Source organism: Papio anubis, chromosome 13 (assembly GCF_008728515.1).
Source record: "Papio anubis isolate 15944 chromosome 13, Panubis1.0, whole genome shotgun sequence".
NCBI lineage: Eukaryota > Metazoa > Chordata > Mammalia > Primates > Cercopithecidae > Papio > Papio anubis.
Window position 1 is genome coordinate 24836864 of NC_044988.1, and position 21518 is coordinate 24858381.

Below are 21518 nucleotides of genomic sequence, written 5' to 3' on the forward strand. Positions count from 1 at the left end.
CTAAAGTGCTAGGATTACAGGCATGAGCCACAGTACCCAGCCAACCTCTTTATCTTAATTCAAACTGACTTCAACTCTTCAGGCAGCGCTTAACTCTTTCAACCAATTGCCAATCAGGAAATTTTTGAATACACTTATGACCTGGAAGCCCCCACTTGGAGATGTCTTGCCTTTCTGGGCCAAACCAATATATACCTTGCATGTATTGATTTATGTTTTTGTCTGTAACTTCTGTCTCCCTAAAATGTAAAAAACCAAGCTACACAAAACTACCTTGGGCACATGTTCTCAGGACCTCCTGAGGCTGTGTCATGGGCCATGGTCCTTAATCATGGCAAAATAAACCCTTACATTGATTGAGACCTGTCTCAGATACTTTTTGGTTTATACTGCTTTTTATTGTAAATCTGATTGTTAATTAGATATAGCAGCAAAGGAATGACCTAAAGTTGTAAATTGTAACTAAAAACCAAGTAAAGCATAAAAATTTGGAAGATTTGCAGCCTGGCCATGTGGTAGAGGAAGAGAGAGTGTTTTCAGGAGAGGAATTCAAGGATGCAGCCAAACACTTGCTAGAGAGATATTAGCATGACTAAATGGGAACTAGGTTCTAATAGCCAAGACATTGGAAAAAAAGGCCCCAAAGGCATTTCAGAAACCTTTGAGGCTGCTCCTCCCATCACAAGCCTAGAGGCCTAGGAGGACAAAATAATTTTGCAGAACAAGCCTGGGGCACCACTGCCCTGCGCTGCCTCAGGATGCTGCTGTCTGCATCCTGACCACTCTGGCTCCAGACATGGCTCAAATGGCCCCAGGTACTGCTTGAGCCACTGCTCAGGTAAGTGTAAGTGGTAAGCCTTGGTGGCTTCATGGTGTGAAATCTGCAGGTGCCCATAATGCAAAAATGTTGGAGGCTTGGCAGCTTCCACCTAGATTTCAGAGGATTTACTGGAAAGCCTGGGCAGGCAGGCAGAAGTCTGCCATAGGGGCGGACCCACCACAGACAGCCTCTACTTGGGCAGTATCTATTGCCGCTATGGGAGCAGGGCTACCACCCTCCAGACCCCAGAATTATAGAGCCACCAGCAACATACAACTGCAGCCTGAAAAAGGCACAGGCATTGGGCTGCACCCAGCAAAGCCAAAGAGTGGGGCTGCCTAAGGCCTTAGGACCCACCCCTCACACCACTATGCCCAGGATGTGTAATATGGAGTCAAAGGAAATTATTTTGGGGTTTTAAGAATTAATGTCTGCCCCACTGGTTTTCAAACTTGGATGGGCCCTGTTACCACTTTCTTTTGGCCAGTTTCTCCATTAGGGAAATGGGAATATTTACTCAATGCCTGTACAACCATTGTATCATGGAAGAATATAACTCATTTTTTATTTCACAGGCTCACAGCTGTAAGGAAGTTGCCTTGAGTCTCAGGTGGTACTTTGGACTTTGGACTTCTGAGTTTATGCTGGAACCAATTAAGACTTTTAGGGACTATTAGGAAGAAACGATTGTATTCGAATGTAAGAAGGACATAAGTTTTACGGGGCCAAAGGCAGAATGCTAGAGTTTGGATGTTTGTCCCCTCTCCAAACCTCATGTTGAAATTTTATCCCAATGTTGAAGGTGGGGCCTAATGAGAAATATTTTGGTCATGGGGGAGAATCATTCACGAATAGATTAATTACCTCCCTGTAGAAAGAGTCAGTGAGTTCTCACTGTATTAGTTCCCTTGAGAAGCGGTTGTTAAAAAGAGCCTGGCACCTTTCCACACCTCCCTTGCTGCCTCCCTTGCCCTGTGCTTTCTGCACATGAAGGCTCCGCTTACCCTTCTGCCATGAATAGAAGCAGCCTAAGGCTTTTACCAGATGCTCAATCTTCCAGCAAGCAGAATTGTGAGCCAAGTCAGTCTTTTTTCTTATTAAATTATCTGGCCTCAATCTTCCTTTATAGCAGCACAAACAGACTAGAACATAAAGCTAACTAGATACATTAGATTGTGGAACACCAAAACTCAGGATGAGTGGCTACAATTTAATCTCAGAGGTAATATGGGGCCACTGAAAGTTCTTGAGGAGGAAGTGATGGAAAAAATTGACAAATCACATATCCTCCCCTGATATGGTTTATAGGTTGGATTAGAAGGAAAAGAGCAAGGTTATATGCAGCTAAATTTAAATGCAACCAAGGGAAGAGGACATGGAGGTCAGGATCAAAAGGATTCAAGAAGGTAGTTAACACAATGACAGAAATACAAGTTTTCAGGAGAAATCCAGACTTTCAAGGATGACTTCTAGCAGCTCCGGGAGAGTTTCTTCCCACAATGCTAATAGTGTAGAAGACATTGAGGTACCTTTGTAACACGCTAAACAAAATGCTGAAAAGATGAGTCCCTTGGAACAGAGGTGAACTGGGTAACTTTAGGTAGATTAATAGTTTCCCCTGAAAACTTTCCCTCATCCATGATAAATATAGCTTTAAGCAGTATCCTACATGATTCATATAGCTGTAACACATCCAACTATTTTTTTTTTCCTCTAAGAGATCCATGAATCAACTGCCTTTGTGTAAGAATCAGGAGTCTTTGCAAGCATCAACTTAGATAATAGATATATCTGAAGTAAGTGTAGTGATAATGAAAATAAACTGTTTCTATTCTGGTATAAAAAAATTAATAGTAGTCTTTTTATTTCACTTTATCTTTGAATACTCTAAATCTTTATAACAGGCTGCCAACTACATTATTGGGTTTTGGACTTCTTAATTTCTTAACCGCTATTTGCAGGGATATCTTTTTTCAGTATTTAGAATGAAAACCTAAATGCATCTTGAAAATAGCTTTATAATCTTTTGATTTCAGTTCTGTTTCTTCATCAGTAGAGTAAGAAAGTTAAACTGGACATTCTCACAGGTAATAAATATAAAGGATTCCACTAACCTTTTCATTAACATTTTTCTAATGATAGCCTTTGAAGTATCTGGGATTTGTCTATATATGCCAAAATAATATGTAGATTCAGATACTAGACATAGATTTAAGAAGTTATATAGGCTGTGCACAGTGACTCACACCTGTAATCCCAGCACTTTGGGAGGCCGAGGCAGGTAGATCACAAGGTCAGAGATCGAGACCATCCTGGCTAACACAGTGAAACCCAGTCTCTACTAAAAATACAAAAAAATTAGCCAGGCGTAGTGGCGGGCACCTGTAGTCCCAACTACTACTTGGGAGGCTGAGCCAGAAGAATGGCGTAAACCCGGAAGGCGGAGCTTGCAGTGTGCCAAGATCCCACTGCACTCCAGTCTGGGCAAGGAGCGAGACTCCGTCTCAAAAAAAAAAAAAAAAGAGGTTACATAATCTACATGTGTGTTAGCTTTTAACCAATCAATCATAATTTCTTCATGAACACAATTGAAAGAATTTTCCAGCATGTTCATAAATATAACAAATAGCTTTCTTTGGTGGAGCCCTTTTAGAATATCTGTTCAGCACCTGCCTCCACCTCCCAACCACTTTTTCTGTGAACTGCTGTCCATCTACATAGTTAAAGGTTGGATCCTAATGTGATATTTCTGTTTCATGGCCCTACCCTACAACAATAGTCAGTTGAGCCAGGGAAAGCATCTGACCCAGGAATTGAGAATTGGAAAAGAGAGAGAACAAGAGACAGCTGTCCCTCTCCAAATTGCTGACATTTAATGTTGGGAAATTGTAGAAATTTAATTAATTTATTTATTTTTATTATTTCATTTATTCATTCATTTATTTTGAGACAAAGTCTCCCTCTGTTACCCAGGCTGGAGTGTAGTGGCACAATCTCAGCTCACTGCAACCGCTGCATCCAGGGTTTAAGCGATTCTCCTGCCTCAGCCTCCCAAGTAGCTGAGATTACAGGCGTGCACCACCACACCCAGCTAATTTTTGTATTTGCAGTAGAGACGAGATTTTGCCATGATTGCCAGGCTGGTCTTAAAATCCTGATCTCAAGTAATCCACCCGCCCCAGCCTCCCAAAGTGCTGGGATTACAAGCGTGAGTCACTGCACCTGGCTAGAAATTATATTTTTAAAATTTGTATATGAAAAGTAGAAAAAGCTAGTCCACAGAGAGAAAGAGAGAGAGAGGAAGGGAGAGAGAGAAGCGCATGAAACCAATTACACAAAGGAGTAGAAGTGTTTAAGTCTTTGGTCCAGTTTGTTCTGATGCCTAGCTGTTTTTCTGCCTTAGATTGTATGAGAGTGCCTGTATCCTCACCATAAATTATCTTTGTTTTCATAAGCTATCTCAAATAAGTTTTCAGCCTGAGTTTGTCTCTCCAGAACGGTAACTCACATGACAAGTCATGCAAGGCTATGTGGACTGCATCTCCCGTGGATTTATTGGATTGGCTAGGTGTACTTAACCACAACTCTGGTGGTTGCTGGGAGACATCTCTGGGAGAGTATGGTCAGGGGAAAATCAGGAAGGGAAACAGTAGCCTTTGCTTAAAGCAACAACTCGCACCAGTGGATGGCTGGGTCATGCCCTCTTTTCCTTTAATTTATCCCCCAGTCTTTGGAGCAGAGAAAAGTAAATCATGCCGGCTGCCCAGAGTTTCTTCTAGAGCCAGGGATCGCACCTTGGATTCCTCCAGATCTCCAAGCCTTTATCACTTTATGCATCATAAGGTGGGTGGGTTCAATGGATGAATATACTCTGCAAAAAGGGGCTCAGTTTCCCATAGGTAAAGCAAGAAGAGAGGGCAGTTAAGCTGATCCTGGCCACTGTCTCACAAGTATTTCACCTCCAAGGCTAGGGAAGAGTCAGTCCTTACTATAGAATGTAGCTTCTTCTGCAAAACACAGCACCTCCTTCTCCCTTAGCCCCAGCTCCCACATGTATGCTAGGCCATCATTTTATGGCAGATTAAGAGATGAGCCAGTCTGTGACTGAAACAGGATCCTCTACTCTAAGTAGCCTGAGCCTGGTGGACTGACTCCCTTTTAGCAATTCAGAGCCGTAAGGTCATTAAAAATAGTTTGCTCTGCCTTTCCCTTGTTAGGCATTCCTCAAACACTTGGAAAATTTAGTCTCATCAGCAAGCTCTAACAAGACTACATTTGCATTTTGTCTTTCTGAAGATTAATTTGAATCTACCCAAAGAAATTAAAATACACTATTGCACTCTTTTTGAAGCCTCATCATAGTCTATCGCCCAAAATCATCACAGCCCCAAATCAGCATAGCATCTGAGATTCTGTCTCATCCTACCTCACCGGTTCTTCCACAGCGTCATGATCATGACTTCAAGATGACTGGAATTTAATTCTGGTAAAGTTTTTTTGTTGTTGTTGTTTTGTGTGTGTGTGTGTTTGAGACGGAGTCTTGCTATTGTTGTCCAGGCTGGAGTGCAGTGGCACGATCACGGCTCACTGCAACCTCTGCCCCCAGATTCAAGCGATTATCCTGCCTCAGCCTCCTGAGTAGCTGGGATTACAGGCATACACCACCATACCAGGCTAATTTTCGTATTTTCAGTAGAGACGGGATTTCACCATGTTGGTCAGGCTGGTCTTGAACTCCTGACCTCAAGTGATCCACCCACCTCAATCTCCCAAAGTGCTGGGATTACAGGCATGAGCCATCCTGCCCAGCCCAGTAAAGCATTTTTAATAAAAACTTCAGGCTAGATGTGGTGGCTAATGCCTATAAACCCAACACTTTGGAAGGCTAAGGCAGGCAGATCACCTGAGGTTAGGAGTTCAAGATCAGCCTGGCCAACATAGTGAAACTCCATCTCTACTAAAAATGCAAAATGAGCTGGGCATGCTGGTGGACACCTATAGTCCCAGCTGCTTGGGAGGCTGAGGCAGGAGAATCACTTAACCCCAGGAGATGGAGGTTACAGTGGGCTGAGATCATACCACTGCACTCCAGCCTGGGCAACAGAGTGAGACTCCATCTCAAATAAATAGACAAATAAAAATAAAAGATGAAAATCTTAGAAGCATCACAGGGCCAGCAGGATTCTAATGAATTGCCAGCCAGATACAGGAAAAAATGGGAATTCAGATAGGAAAGCTTGGCACTTGGAGCATTTTTAAATTGAGGGCATTTTCCAATTGAAGATAGGTGGCCAAGAGGGAAAACAAAAATCAGTGCCTAGAGCCAGAGAAGGTAGGAATTCAGTAAATTATTCTTCACTTTGGACTGGTAGCTCAAAGAGCTACACCCTAGATGTAAGAGTAATACGGAAGTAAACTATTCCTCTTACAAACTACAGGGCAGTGTGAGAGCAGCAGAATATTTTATGTGACTGAGAGCTCCATAGTATATAAGACAGCTGCAGAATTGAACTGATATTGCTTTAAGAAATAAATCATACAGCAGGGACAGTGGGTCCAGCTGACCTGGAAAATATCAAATCTGAAACTTGAATTAACATCATCCTGAGTTAACAGTGTCCCTACGAACATAACTAAAGTAATTTAAAATCTTTTTTGGTGAACAAAACACCAGTTTAGGCTTCGTATGATTTGTACACATTGTGTTTTAAAAATTATTTGTCAAAAACAATGTCTAGCACACAATCAAAAGTAACCAGGCATAAATGCAGACTAGACACTGTTAATGTAAATTAAAAAAAAAAAAAAAGGAAGTAGACGAAAGTAGACCCTAGAGGCGCCTGATGCTGGAATTATCAGATACATATATAAACAACTGTGCTTGCTATGTTTAAGGAGCTAAAAGTCATGGTTAAAAATTATGACAGAGGCAGGTGGTGGCTCATGCCAGTAATCCCAGCACTTTGGGAGGCCCAGGCGGGTGGATCACAAGGTCAGGAGATGGAGACCATCCTGGCTAACACAGTGAAACCCCATCTCTACTAAAAATACAAAAAATAATAATTAGTTGGGCTTGGTGGTGGGCACCTGTAGTCCCAGCTACTCAGGATGCTGAGGTAGGAGAATGGTGTGAACTCAGGATGCGGAGCTTGCAGTGAGTTGAGATCGCATCACTGCACTGCACTCCAGCCTGGGCGACAGAGTGAGACTCCATCTCAAAAAAAAAATTATGGCAGAAAACAAGCGGCAAATTTGATATCCTAAAGCTTAAAAATTGATACCTAAAACTAATAATTCAATAAATTACAATACTAGACATAGCTGAGAAGATAATTAGTGAACTGGGAGACAGATCGCTAAAGTTATCCAGAATGAAACACAAAGACATAAAGATGAAAAATACAAAAGAGAAAACAAGAAGCACAGAAAATACCTTGAGAAGCTCTTTTTTTTTTTTTTTTTTTTTTTTAAGATGAAGTCCTGCTCTGTCACCAGGCTGGAGTGCAGTGGCACAATCTTGGCTCACTGTAACCTCCACCCTTTGGTTCAAGCGATTCTTCTGCCTCAGCCTCCTGAGTAGCTGGGACTGCTGGTGGCTCACGCCTGTAATCCCAGCACTTTGCGAGGCTGAGGCGGGTGGATCACTTGAGATCAGGAGTTTGAGACCAGCCTGGGCAACATGGTAAAATCCCATCTCTACTAAAAATACAAAAATTAGCCAGGTGTGGTGGCACATATCTGTAATCCCAGCTACTCAGGAGGCTGAGGCATGAGAATTACTTGAACCAGGGAGGCAGAGGTTGCAGTGAGTAGAGATTGTGTCACTACACTCCAGCCTGGGCAACAGAGTGAGACTCCATCTCAAATAAATAAAGAAAGAAAGAAACTATGGAGCTCTCAGCCACATAAAATATTCTGCTGCTCCCACACTGACCTGGGATTTCAGAAACTCAATCAGGCTGTCTCATGCCCACCTGCCCAGATACACTATAATGATATTCCTTCATTCCCACTTTAACATGATCATGTAGAAATTCTGGGTTTTACCTTGCTCCCCAGACCTGATTTCGTGGGCCTCTCTGACCTTCACTGACAAAATATACTAGAGAGGGAGAGGGTGTCTTTTATTCTCTATTCTCAGAATTCGGGCAGAACCCTTAACAGGGAGTCAAGTCTTCAATCTTTCTTGATTCTCTCCTTCCTCTAGAAATTTTTATCCAGCTGCAGGTGAAGGAAACTGGTTTAGTCTCATAATCTGACACTAAATGTTCTCTCTTATGTGCAGACCACATCCTCAGAGGAAGAACATTTGATTCTTCTAAGTGTTTTGCTGTGTCACTTTTTCCCAAAGGCAGTGAAAACCACTGAATGAAATAGGGAAAAAAAAAAAAAAAAAACAGAGAAACAAGAAAGCACACTTGAATGGATAGCTCAAGACATTATTTTATAACATATGAAGCCAGATTTTTTTTGTCTTAACTAATACAGTATCCACACACACAAACACACACGCACACATTTCCTATACACATATGTATATACACACTACATAGATACATAGACATCATTTTATGCGTGCAGGTTTATTACAGCAGAATTTTTCTTTTTTAGAGACAGGGTCTAGCTATATTGCCCAAGCTGGTGTGCAGTGACTATTCACAGGTGCAACCATGGCCCTCTATAGCCTCAAACTCCTAGGCCCATCTCAGCCTTCCAAGTAGCTAGGACTACAAGTGCCCGCCACCACACCAGGCTTGAATAAGCATACTATTCTTTAATTTTTGGCCATTTTCAGTCTTCATGTTTTTCACACAGTCCTTTATTAGTTCACAAAAATAGGAAATGATTTAGCAATTAGAGTTATCCCTTGGTATTCATGGAGGATTGGTTCCCGGACCCCCACTGAATACCAAAGCCATAGCTGAAAAGATGCTTCAGTCTCTGATTAAAAAAAAAAAAAAAATGGTGTAGTATTTCTATATAACCTGTGCATATTCTCTCACATACTTTAAATCATAACTACACTACTTGTAATGCTTAATACAATACGAATGCTGTGTAGTTATTATACTATATATAGTTTAGGAAATATACAAGAAAATAAAGTCTATACATGTTCAATACAGACACATTTTTTTTCCAAATATTTTTGATCCATGGATATGGAAGGCAGGAATAGAGAAGGCCAGCTATATTTGTCTAACCCTGTAAGCAATCTATTTTGTAAATGTAACAAAGATCATACTAAAGGTCACTCTGCGAGCCCACCTACCTCAGAAACTGAGGAAATTTATATTGGGCCCCCTGAAAATAGTGGGAGCAGGACATTAAGGCTGAGAGCCAAGTCTTGAGTCCTCAGATTCAGAACCTTCAGGATGGTGGGGGTTTTAGTCCATTTGGGATGCTAATTACAAAAACCATGAACTTGGACAGAGGCGGTGGCTCTCGTCTATAATCCCAGCACTTTGGGAGGCCGAGGTGGGTGGATCACCTCAGGTCAGGAGTTCGAGACCAGCCTGACCAACATGCAGAAACCCCGTTTCTACTAAAAATACAAAATTAGCCGGGCATGGTGGTACATGCCTGTAATCCCAGCTACTTGGGAAGCTGAGGCAGGAGAATCACTTGAACACAGGAGGCAGAGTTTGTGATGAGCCAAGATAGCACCATTGCACTCCAGCCTGGGCAACAAGAGCGAAACTCCGTCTAAAAAAAATCATGAACTTATGGTTTATAAACAAGAGAAATTTATTTGTTTACAATTCTGGAGGATAGGAAGTTCAGGATCAAGGTGCCAGATGATTGGTGTCTGGTGAGGGACCGTTCCTCGTAGACAGCACCTTCAAGTTCTGTCCTCACGTAGTGGAAGGAGCTAGCGGGCTCTCTAGGGCCTTTTTTTATAAGGGCAGTAATTCCATTCATGAGGGCTTTGTCCTTATAACTTAATTACCTCCCAGAGGCTTCAGTGTCTAATACCACCACCTTAGGGGTTAAGATTTCAACATATGAATTTGGTGAGTTGGGGGGAATATAAACATTCAGACCATAGCAGAAGGTTGCCCTAAATTCTGGAGTGGGGGAGGGGGGAAGTATCGAAAGAAAACAGGAATACTGAAAGACATGGGTTCCTTCTCAGATCTCAGAGAACAAAAGAAAGAACTAAATGGAGATGTGGGAATCACAAGGCCACAGTTTAGGGTCTCGCAGTGCCATTGACAACAAGTCTGAGAGCCTAGGCGATAGAGGCAGAACACCCAGAGGAGAAACCCTTTCCCCTTGCACCGTGAGCCTGGTGTTTGCAGCTTGGTAGCAGTGGCAACAGAACAATGAGTTCTCCTACAATAAGCCAGGGACGGAACAAACAACAGCAGCAGCGGTAGCAGGGAAGCAGAGTCTGTGTTGGCGTGCAGGGAGCAGGCAGCGTCTGCAAAGTAGCGCTGGCAACCACAACAGACAGGCCAGCAACAGGAGGAGCAGGAGGAGCAGGAGGAGCCTGAGTCACTGGGGTCTGGGGGAGGGCAGAGGAAAGAGGCCGCTCTCCTGCTGGTAAACATCCCCCAAATCAGCAGAGCAAAACCAGGAAACACCAGAATATCAACCTGTGATTACACAGGCAGATTCCTGGGTCCTACCACAGAGCTGCTATATCATCGTGTCAGAGTGCAGGGAGGCGGGTAGAATCGAGAAATTTGCATTTTTTTTTTCAGGTCAGAGAGGTAATGTACCGGGTCATAAAGAGGTTCAGAGGGTGGCACGTCTCACACATGCCTCTGAACACCCAATCATCATGCTTTTGAACCACAAAAGGATCGAGACATTTACATTTTAAAGACGTTCTCAAGGGCATTTTTAAGTAGTACTACCCACAGGCCTGAGCAACTGGGAGCTTTGTCCTGAGCCCTGCCTTTTAGAGAGCTCAAGGCTAGCCTTCTTGCAGCCACGCCCCTCAGAGCTAACATCCCACAAGACAAGGGAACATGCCCAATGGAACCCCATGCTCACCTAGTACATAACACTCCCTACCTAGAACATGCGTCTGGTACCCAGGACCCTGGATTCATGCCTAAATGGCATTGAGACCAATTCCATGACCTGAATGGACTTCTGGCCCAGGCAGCACCTGTTCTGTGCTTCTGCAGGTGGACCACACTGCATGGTGTGCACAACTCTGGAAGGAAGAGTTCCTCATGGGCTGTTTGGTGGACTCATGTGTTGAGCTGACCATATGTGGTCTCTAAGCCTGACCCTCTGCAAGAACACAAGCAGGAAAAGAAGCAGGGGGTGGTGCTCTTCCTCAGCCTTCATGTTCATTGGTGTTCCCAGTTCACACATGTTAAGCACATCTGTTGGCCTAACTAGACGCTTGCACATTAATCTTGGCTATTTTTTTTAAGTCACGGGAGTTTTAATTTAGTTAATCTTGTTTTGTCTGTTTTACTTTGTTTTTAAGCACCAGAGAGGAAAACAAAGCTCTCAGGGTGAAAATACCAATTATAAAATGAGTGAATCCTACAGTTTAATTCCTTTACAAGTTTAATCATTTTACAAGCTTTGATTTTTCCCATGGCAGATGAAGTTTTGGAGAACCAGGCTTATATGATTAAGTAGCATCTTAAAACTTTGAATTCATAGTTAATTTAGTGTAAGTAGTATCCATTCAGGGTTTTCTTACTGTGTTCTCCATTGTCCTACACAGTGAGAGAATCAATAAGATAGGATGAATATCTTCAAAGCAAGGCCATTGGATAATTCAAGTTGTACACATGAAGAGAAAAAAATAACAGCTGTGCAAGGGAGTATGTATGTTATTTTAAGTGCCAAAGTGAAAGCCCAAGACAAGGCTAACTGCAATAGGAAATTAACAAATCTCCAAGATCCTCTCCTTCTGTTCTCAATGTTGTCTCCTTCTAGAGGACACACACACTTACACCCCACACCCCCGACTCCCAAAGCAACGGCTTGGTGCTTTCAAAGTTCAGGCACAAGCAAGATTAGCGAATGACACTCTGTGTAATAATGCTTACTTAGTCTGTGGTTAAGGATTTTTTGTTGTTTGTTTGTTTGTTTGTTTGTTGAGATGGAGTCTCACTCTGTGGTCCAGGCTGGAGTGCAGTGGCACGACCTCAGCTCACTGCAACCTCCACCTCCCAGGTTCAAGCAATTCTCCTGCCTCAGCCTCCCAAGTAGCTGGGATTACAGGTGCCCGCCAACACACCCAGCTAGTTTTTGTATTTTTAGTAGAGACGGGGTTTCGTCATGTTGGCCAGGCTGGTCTCGAACTTCTGACCTCAAATGATCTGCCCACCTAGGCCTCTCAAAGTGCTGAGATTACAGGCGTGAGCCACCGCGCCCAGCCAAGGATTTTGTTTTTCATGTGAGCAAGGAGAGAGACACAACAGTTCAAAATGTTTCCCTTTCTTTCAGTGATGATCCATCCACTGATCCTTGTCATCTACAACAACAAGCTCTGCATTTGTCAGTCCCAGATGGCCTTTGATAGGCTGAGTGTCATCTGTGTTTCTTTCTGGGTGGAATATTGAGTAATAAAATCTCAAAAGAGATTAACTTATTCACACTGTTGCTAAAGTAAGACATTGGTCTCGCCCTAAACTTCCCATCACACAAGCCTAAGGCGTCTGACTCAGTACTTACAACTGCCCTGAGGTAACGAAGTATCTGGTTCACTTTTTAGCCAATGAAGCGTGCTGTGGAGGACAAAGAGCAACAGAGGCAGGAAGCAGTGACAAGGAGTGAGCTGGAGAATTCCAGCTGCCCTCCTGTCCTACTTACAAGGAATAGGTATGACTCATTTTTAAGATGCAAACAGACGCTGACTTGGCTAACAAAATCCTATGTAAAATGTAACCTCTAAGACCTTGTTTCCTTTTCTGGAAAAAATAAAACAGATAAGCTATTATATTCGGACACCTGGATACTATTGTTAAGTACTGGTTTAAAAGAATAGGCATACATGGATTTGTTTTTTGTTTTGTTTTTTTTTGAGACGGAGTCTCGCTCTGTCGCCCAGGCTGGAGTGCAGTGGCGCTATCTCGGCTCACTGCAAACTCCGCGTCCTGGGTTCACGCCATTCTCCTGCCTCAGCCTCCCAAGTAGCTGGGACTATAGGCGCCTGCCACCACACCCTTCTAATTTTTTTTGTTTGTTTGTACTTTTTAGTAGAGATGGGTTTCACCATGCTAGCCAGGATGGTCTCGATCTCCTGACCTCGTGATCCACCTGCCTCGGCCTCCCAAAGTGCTGGGATTACAGGCATGAGCCACTGTGCCCGGCCATGTATTTGTTTTGAATATGCCCTTTCTTACATACTTGAAGCTGGCCTTCTTCTGGACCGTATCTATCTACTGAAGACAAAGTCTACCCGAAAAACCTCCACAATCTAGGCTTGGGCTGTGCACGTGTGTGGTGATCTGCTCCTTAGAGATACATGGAATTTTCCGGTAAGGACGCTAATTAGTTATATCCTCAGGTCCACCACCACATAGGAGTCCAAACGTCTGGTTTATAATCCTGGCTCTGCACTAAATGGCTATGTGGCCTCAGTTTTTTCACCTGTAAAATCAAGAGGTTGGTCCCTTAAGATTTCTCTCTCTTCTCACTTCTTTATTGTTTTATAATTCTAGGACTTAAAAAAATTGAAAATGCATACCTATCTTTTCCATTTACTTATCTACCATAAGAATGAGCACTTATATGGGATGCAACATTTTGTGTTTATCTGTTTTCTTTCATTGCAGGGAGAGGAAGGCATGACTGGGGTAATACTGGGTCAAGGATAAGATATAACATGTATTCGAGTTAACAACTATTCCTCACTTACCTCATCGGGTTGTTATAGTGATCAAATGAGATCACATCCTTGAGAAGTTTATCAGGTATTATTAGTCTCTATTAAAATGTGGTTAGTAGTACTAATAATAAAAGTGAACATGTATCTAATAAACATTGGCCAAACACCTACATATCAGGCACTATGGTAAATATTAAAAAGACATGATCCTGTTTTTTCAGGCTCACAGGAAGTCAAAAGAGCTCAGATAAATTGATAACAATATTTACCCTTAAAATTATTTTTTCCTTTTTGAGATGTTTGGACAGAATAAAGGCACAAATTGCTACATGCTATTTTCTTTCTCTATTTTCAAGTACTATGCATCTTTTTAAGTGCCCCATTCTAAATGTGAAGAAAAAAACCACATATCTAAAATTCTTCAAAAGCTCAACTGATTTCAGGCTAGGTGAAGAAATAAAAGATGCTGCAGTCTATTAACTATTGAGACCAAGTATAGTGGCAAGTATTTAATGGGCTCCCTAGCACTGACGAGTGAAAAATGGATGATGATAACCTCACTGCAAAGGGTAATAGAAGACTGACCTTGGGCTATGAAAAATGTGTTCTGTAGACTTGTGGCTGCAATTTCAGAGCCCATGATTCCCCTTTCTCACTTTATGCTTCAGTAGTAAAGCATTTACCACCTTTGAGTTCTTTTAATATAATATGCTGTTTCAGGCCTCTGTGCATTTTTTTATTCTCTGTTCTTAGCCTGGAACAAGTACAGTTGACTCTGAACAAGTCAGGTTTGAACTGCATGGGTCCACTCATACGCAGATTTCTTTCAGTGAAAGCTACACCGAGTGTGCCTGCCTTTCTCTGCCTCCCCTTCCACCTCCTGCACCTCTACCACCCCTGCCACTCCTAAGACAGCAAGGCCAATCTCTTCTCTCTCTCCCCCTCCTCCTTCAGCCTACTTAACGTGAAGATGACAAGGATGAAGACCTTTATGATGATCTACTTTCCCTTAATGAACAGTAAATATAGTTTTTCTTCCTTACAATTTTTTTTTTTTTTTTTTTTTTGAGACGGAGTCTCACTCTGTCACCTAGGCTGAAGTGCAGTGGTGCGATCTCGGCTCACTGCAAGCTCCGCCTCCCGGGTTCACGCCATTCTCCTGCCTCATCCTCTCCAAGTTGCTGAGACTACAGGCGCCCGCCACCATGCCCAGCTAATATTTTGTATTTTTAGTAGAGACGGGGTTTCACCATGGTCTCGATCTCCTGACCTCGTGATCCGCCTGCCTCGGCCTCCCAAAGTGCTGGGATTACAAGCCACCACACCCAGCCTACAATTTTCTGAATAACATTTTCTTTTCTCTAGCTTACTTTATTGTAAGAATACAGTGTATAATACATAAAACATACAAAATATGTGTTAATAGACTGTTTATGTTATTGGTAAAGCATCTGGTCAACAGTAGGCTGTTAGGAAAGTTTGAAGGTAGTCAAAAGTTAAGCTCAGATTTTTGACTGTGCAGGGGTCAGCATCCCTAATCCCCAAGTTGTTCAAGGTCAACTATAATTTCCTATTACTCATCACTCTTCCTCCCTCCTTCCTCCTCTTCTTCTTTATCCCTTCTCCTTCATTTTCCCCACAGGCTAATTGAAACTCTGCCCACCTCATGTCCTAATTTTCCTCCTCCCTGCATCCACCCGAGTCTTTGTGAGAAGCTCTTCCCTTCACTCCTGCCAGCCCTGTGGCATCATGGCATTATCATCGTGTATGGAAAACTTCTATCTTTTTATCTGTTTCTCCTGCTAACCCAGTGGTTTTCAACTGGAGACAATTTTGCTCCTCAGGGGACATTTGGCTAAGTCTGGAGACATTTTTAATTATCACTTCTTGGGGAGGGGGTTGATTCTGGCATCTACTGAGTAGAAGCCAAGGATGCTGCTAAACATCCTACAGTGCACAGGACAGCCCCTCACACAAAAGGATTATCGGGCCCCAAAGGCCAATAGTGCTGAGGTTGAGAAACTGCACTAGGCTGAGTTCCTTTAAAGTAGGGCCCTATTCAGTCCTGTTCCACCAGCTCCACAGACAGTGTCCTGTGCTCAGTAGGAAGGAATCCAAACAATTTTAATATTACATTTGAAATTTTAATTGAAAAGAATCTTCTGACAGCTCTATGATATGACTAATAAGCAATATGAGCACATACCACAATTCAAAGGAAAACCAATATCCAGAGGCAGAGGTGGCTTACGCCCATCAGTCTGACACTTCCTCCTATCTAGTTCTCTGTATTTCTTCCCTTTCTCCTTTTCTCTTGTCCCTGTGCTCACTGTCCGCCTTTACTGTCATGTTTGTTTGAATTCCACCTCAAAATGGGAATTTGAACAGAGTGCAATAAATTGTCCCACATTTGTTTATTTTAGGAATTCACTCCATTTAATTTTAACATTTAAACATATCAATTACTGGGCGACATGCTGTGCACTGCAGGAAAAACAAAGATAAATAGGAAACTGGGGTTATCCTAACCGGGGGAGATTTCTGTAGCAGCAGAAAAGTAGAGGAAATATAGTTTTACTTCACTGATGTGATTAGGGAATATCTCATGGAGAAAGTCTTTGATTTAGGTCTTCACGCATGTTTCATAAAGAGTGTTAACACACTACACATAGGTAATAATGTCGTCTTTCCTTACCTGATATCTCGTTATGAGGGCCACTTTTTGGGGCAGTGATTCTTAAATTGCAGCAACTCCTGGAGGGTTTGTGAAAGCACAAATTGCTGGGTTCTGCCCTCATGGTTTCTGAGGCAGTAGGTCTTCAGTGGAATCAGAAAACTGGTGTTTCTTTTTTCTTCGTGACGTCACCCAGGCTGGAGCGCAATGACGCGATTTCAGCTCACTGCAACCTCCGCCTTCCGGGTTCAAGCGGTTCTCCCGCCTCAGCCTCTGAGTAGATGGGATTACAGGCGCGCGCCATCATGTTTTTGTAGAGACGGGGTTTCACCATGTTGGCAGGTCTTGAACTCCTGACCTCAAGTGTCCGCCCACCTCAACCTCCCAAAGTGCTGGGGTTATAGGCGTGAGCCACTGTGCGCCTAGCCTTTTTTTTTTTTTTTTTTTTAATCAGAGTTTTTGCTCTTGTCGCCCAGGCTGGAGTGCAATGGTATAATCTTGGCTCACTGCAACCTCTGCCTCCCAAGCAATTCTCCTGCCTCAGCCTCCCAACTAACTGTGATTTCAGGTGCCTGCCACTACACCCGGCTAATTTTTGTATTTTTAGTAGAGGCGTGTTTTTGCCATGTTGGCCAGGCTGGTCTCAAACTCCTGACCTCAGGAGTTCGGCCTCCCAAAGTGCTGGGATTACAGGCATGAGCCACTGTGCCCGGCCTAGAAAACTGGTGTTTCCAACAAGTCCTTTGGTGCTGCTGGTGCTACTGCGGGTCTTCTGAGGACACTTTGAGAACCACTGCATCAGGATTATCAGCCTGGTAACTCCTGGCGGAAGAAATGCACACTCTTCATTTGGCTAAAAGAATTTCCAATGTTCCTAAAGGAAACACAACTTGTGGATTCTCCAAGCAGGAGAGGAGAATCATGTTCCAGTCTATTAACTAACGAAGGGCTCAGGTTTCAAAGGTAAGTTAATTGTCAGACCTACTTTATTGTACCCAGTGTCCTTCTGAAACATAATTATTTATGGGAAATATGTCACAACTAACATAACATTCTTAAAAATCTGTTAAATTAGAAACAAAATACTGTATTTGCTGATAGATTAAAACATAAGGGCCTAATATTTAGAATTGCACTTCTCATACTCGTAACATGTACTTGAAATGCTGTTAACATCTACTTTGCTGATTGTTTTGGCGTTACTTGAACTAATGCTTCCGTTTAATAATTCCTTTTTTTTTTTCCTTTCATTTTTTCAATCAATCCTTTCTCTTTTCTATGAAGATCCATATCATCTTAGAATTCCATTTTGGCCTTCTAGGTTCTTTACTTCTTCCTCCAGCCTGTCATTTTCACGTCTTCAGTGATTTCTCAGAGTTCTCACAGAAGGTTAACCACTTTTGTGCATCTTGAAACTTTTAACCTTTGATTTGAAGATAAATGCTAAAAAATAAATATAATTCTTATGAATACATTATGCACAATGTTAAATTCAAAATGACATGTTTCATGCTGTATGCTATAGATACGCCAAACTTCATTTCAAACAGATTAAATAAAACACATGGAACTACATGCACTTTTTGTGAACAGCATCTTCATACCTGTTGTTTGTTAATGTCAGCGATTATAAGCTTATAGGTGTGTTTTTCAACTGATCATTGAAAATAAATGTGGCATATCTATTGGCGGAGCCACTCACACCTACTAATTATTTGAGAAATGACTCAAACACACAGTAGTGCCTTCTAGAGAAAGCATAGTATAGTCCTCCCTCACATCCAAGGACAACAATTAATTTCTTTAAGCTTTCTTCACAAAACAATGCAATAAAAGAGGAGGAAACTGGGACTTGATTGAAGAAATATCTCTTCTGGGAGCATAAACTAATCATGAGTGACTGTAAGAAATCTCTCACAGGCATTTTTATTTTTGCCTTTTGTTGTTGTTATTTGGTTGGTTTTGGTTTTCGTTTGTTTTTAATTTTTATTTTTATTTTATTTTTATTTTTTGAGCCAGAGTCTCACTCTGTCACCCAAGCTAGAATGCAGTGGCACTGTCGTGGGTCACTGCAGCCTTTGCCTCTCAGGTTCAAGCGATTCTCCTGCCCCTGCCTCCTGAGTAGCTGGGATTACAGGCACCTGCCATCATGCCTGGCTAATAGAGACGAGGTTTCACCATGTTGGCCAGGCTGGTCTTCAACTCCTGACCTCAGGTGATCCGCCCGCCTCGGACTCCCAATTGTTTTTTTAATTTTTAATTTTAATTTTTTTTTTATTTTTTGGGGGACAGGGTCTCACTCCATCACCCAGACTGGAGTGCAGTGGTGTGATCTCAGCTCACCACAACCTCCGCCTCCTGAGTTCAAGTGATTCTCCTGCCTCAGTCTCACGAGTAGCTGGGATTACAAGCATATGCCACTACCGCCTGGCTAATGTTTGTGTTTTTAGTAGAGACAGGGTTTCACCATGCTGGCCAGGCTGGTCTTGAACTCCTAACCTCAAGTGATCCACCCACCTCAGCCTCCCAAAGTGCTGGGATTACAGGCATGAGCAACCGCACCCAGCCAGTTTTTTATTTTTACCATCACTAAAACAAAGGCAGCACATGCAATTGTCAGTGCCATTTGGCATCTTAAATTAAGACTGAAGACTGCAAAATCCATTTCCTGTTTTCATCCCTTGCTGAATATGAATTTTTCAAAAGATCACTTCCCCTAAGTTACAATAAGAAAATTAGAAATTAATTTGCTTTATCACAAATGGCTTGCATGCTGAGGCATTGTTTAAATGTGTCTGGTCCTTTCTGATTTTTATAACTTAGAGCTCTAAGTCCTGTTATTTCAGTTTACACCATGGTTTTAGGGACACAGAAATTTAAAAGTGAATGTACAAAAGGCTCTCTGGAATGCTGGCCTACTTTGCACAACTGAGGGGCTACTTTTCAAACCTTTTCTGTAGTACACTTGTTAATATATCTTGGGCTCTTTCCAGAAGTTATTCTGGCTAAAGGACATCCGAAGCACATCGGAGTTCTCATTCTAATAAAGAAAAGAATGTAATACCAAAGCAGTAGTTGCTTCCTCAGCTCTCTTTACCTCTCCCAATGTTTTACTGGAAAAACCTTCTCACTTATTCATATTTATATACCAATCATGACATCTATCTGGTGATAACTACGTGCTAGGTTTTGTAAGTATTATTCCATGTATTTATTTATTTAGAGACAGAGTCTCGCTCTGTCACCCAGGCTGGGGTGCAGTGGCATGATCTCAGCTCACTGCAACCTCCGCCTCCCAGGTTCAAGCGATTCTCCTGCCTCTGCCTCCTGAGTAGCTGGGATTATAGGCACACACCACCACACCCAGCTAATTTTTGTATTTTTAGTAGAGACGGGGTTTCACCATGTTGGTCAGGCTGATCTCGAACACCTGACCTTGTGATCTGCCTGCCTCAGCCTCCCAGAGTGCTGGAATTACAGGCATGAACCACTGCACCCAGCCTATTTTAAAACCACCTTATGAGATAGTTGTTAGTGTCATCCTCGTTTTATGGATGAGGAAATGGAGGTTTGTATAAGTTTAGTACCTTGCCCGAGGTCACACAGTTAATGAGTGATCAGGGGAGGATTGGAACCCACTCTTGACACCCTGGCCAGAGCCCTTAGGCACCAAGCTGGGCCACCATTCACCTTTCCTTACGTCCCTTTTCCTAACTCCCAGTTACTTGTTTTTTTCTAAGTGTTCTCAATAAAAGTGACTTGCAATTTGCTAATATGGAATTGGAATTCCATATCCTATGATCTGTTAAAAGACGGTACAGAGACAAAATGATAAAAGGAAGGAGGAGGATAAGAAAAACGTGAGCTCTGCCCTAAAATAATGGAAGACTCTGGACACACATATTAAACAACTGAAACCCACACATCAGAACAATAAAACCAGTGTCGTAGGTGGTAGGGAAATGTCTGTGGAACTAAATGTGAGATCAAATGAGATTTAGAAGCACTAAGGGGGTCTAATTATGGACATGAACAGCGTTTGTGAAAAGTTTGTTAAGAAAATATGGATTTCTTCTTTACAATAGTAAACATTAACTCTCCACACTACTCCCCCATCATCCCAAAGTTCCAAAGGTCATGTGACAATTATGAGTGTTAAATAAAAGGATCCAGCTTAAGAAACCAATTTATTACAGTGAAAACTGTCATAATTCAACAAATGTTTATTGAATGCACACTATATGTAGGCACTGCACAGCAGATATTTTGAAGTCTTAATTTGTTCACAATATTGGCAGAAATTCCTAAATAACTATTCAAACTGTAGTCAGTATAAAAACGGTAGTCCATGAAAACTCATTTCATATGCTTATTTCTCTCTAAATCGGAAACATTTTGAATTAGGGTAAGAATTTGTGATTCTAGGCTAATTTACTTCAAGTACCCATTTATTTCTGCTATTTAGTGTTTTAAATTTAAAGCAAGCTATGTCTTCTTCAAAAACAGTCTTTAACATTGTTTTCTGAATTTAGCATGTTTAAAAATATGGGAAAAACCAAAATGGGCTATGGATTCCCGCATGTCACAGTTAACTCATTCGAACCTAGAATCTTCTTCCTGCAGTGCAAAACTGTAAAACTCTCTCCTTTAAATAGTCTTCACTATGTATGAAAGTTTAAGAGATCACATTTTATCAACATAAATACTAATGCACCTGATTCTACTGACAAGCCATTTTCCACAATGATACTTAATAAAATGATCTTAACAATAGAGAACCTAGACCAGGCTTGGTGACTCACACCTATAATCCCAGCATTTTGGGAGGCAGATCACTTGGAGTCAGGAGTTTGAGACCAGCCTGGCCAACATGATGAAACCCCGTTTCTACTAGAAATACAAAAATTAGCCAGGCGTGGTGGTGCGCATCTTTAATCCCAGCTACTCAGGAGGCAGAGGCGGGAGAATCGCTTGAACCCAGGATGCAGAGGTTGCAGTGAGCTGAAGTCGCGCCACTGCACTCCAGCCTAAGTGACAGAGCAGAACTCCATCTCAAATAATAATAATAATAATAATAATAATAATAATAAAATAGAGAACCCATACACTGTTTCTCAACTTGAAAACATTTTTATCTTGGCAAAAATCATAACAACCTCATGAAAGAATGGACTCCTGAAATGAAATCTATTATTCAACAATCAATACCTATAACA

The 21518-nt window shown here is 42.0% G+C and overlaps 1 non-coding gene across 1 annotated transcript; it reads right to left on the minus strand.

Moving 5' to 3' along the window:
• Positions 1-10526: 10526 nt before the first annotated feature.
• Positions 10527-10630, minus strand: LOC116270173. Its single transcript, XR_004178099.1, has one exon. It is a non-coding gene; the product is annotated as a small nucleolar RNA U13 (small nucleolar RNA).
• Between the last annotated feature and the right edge of the window lie 10888 nt (positions 10631-21518).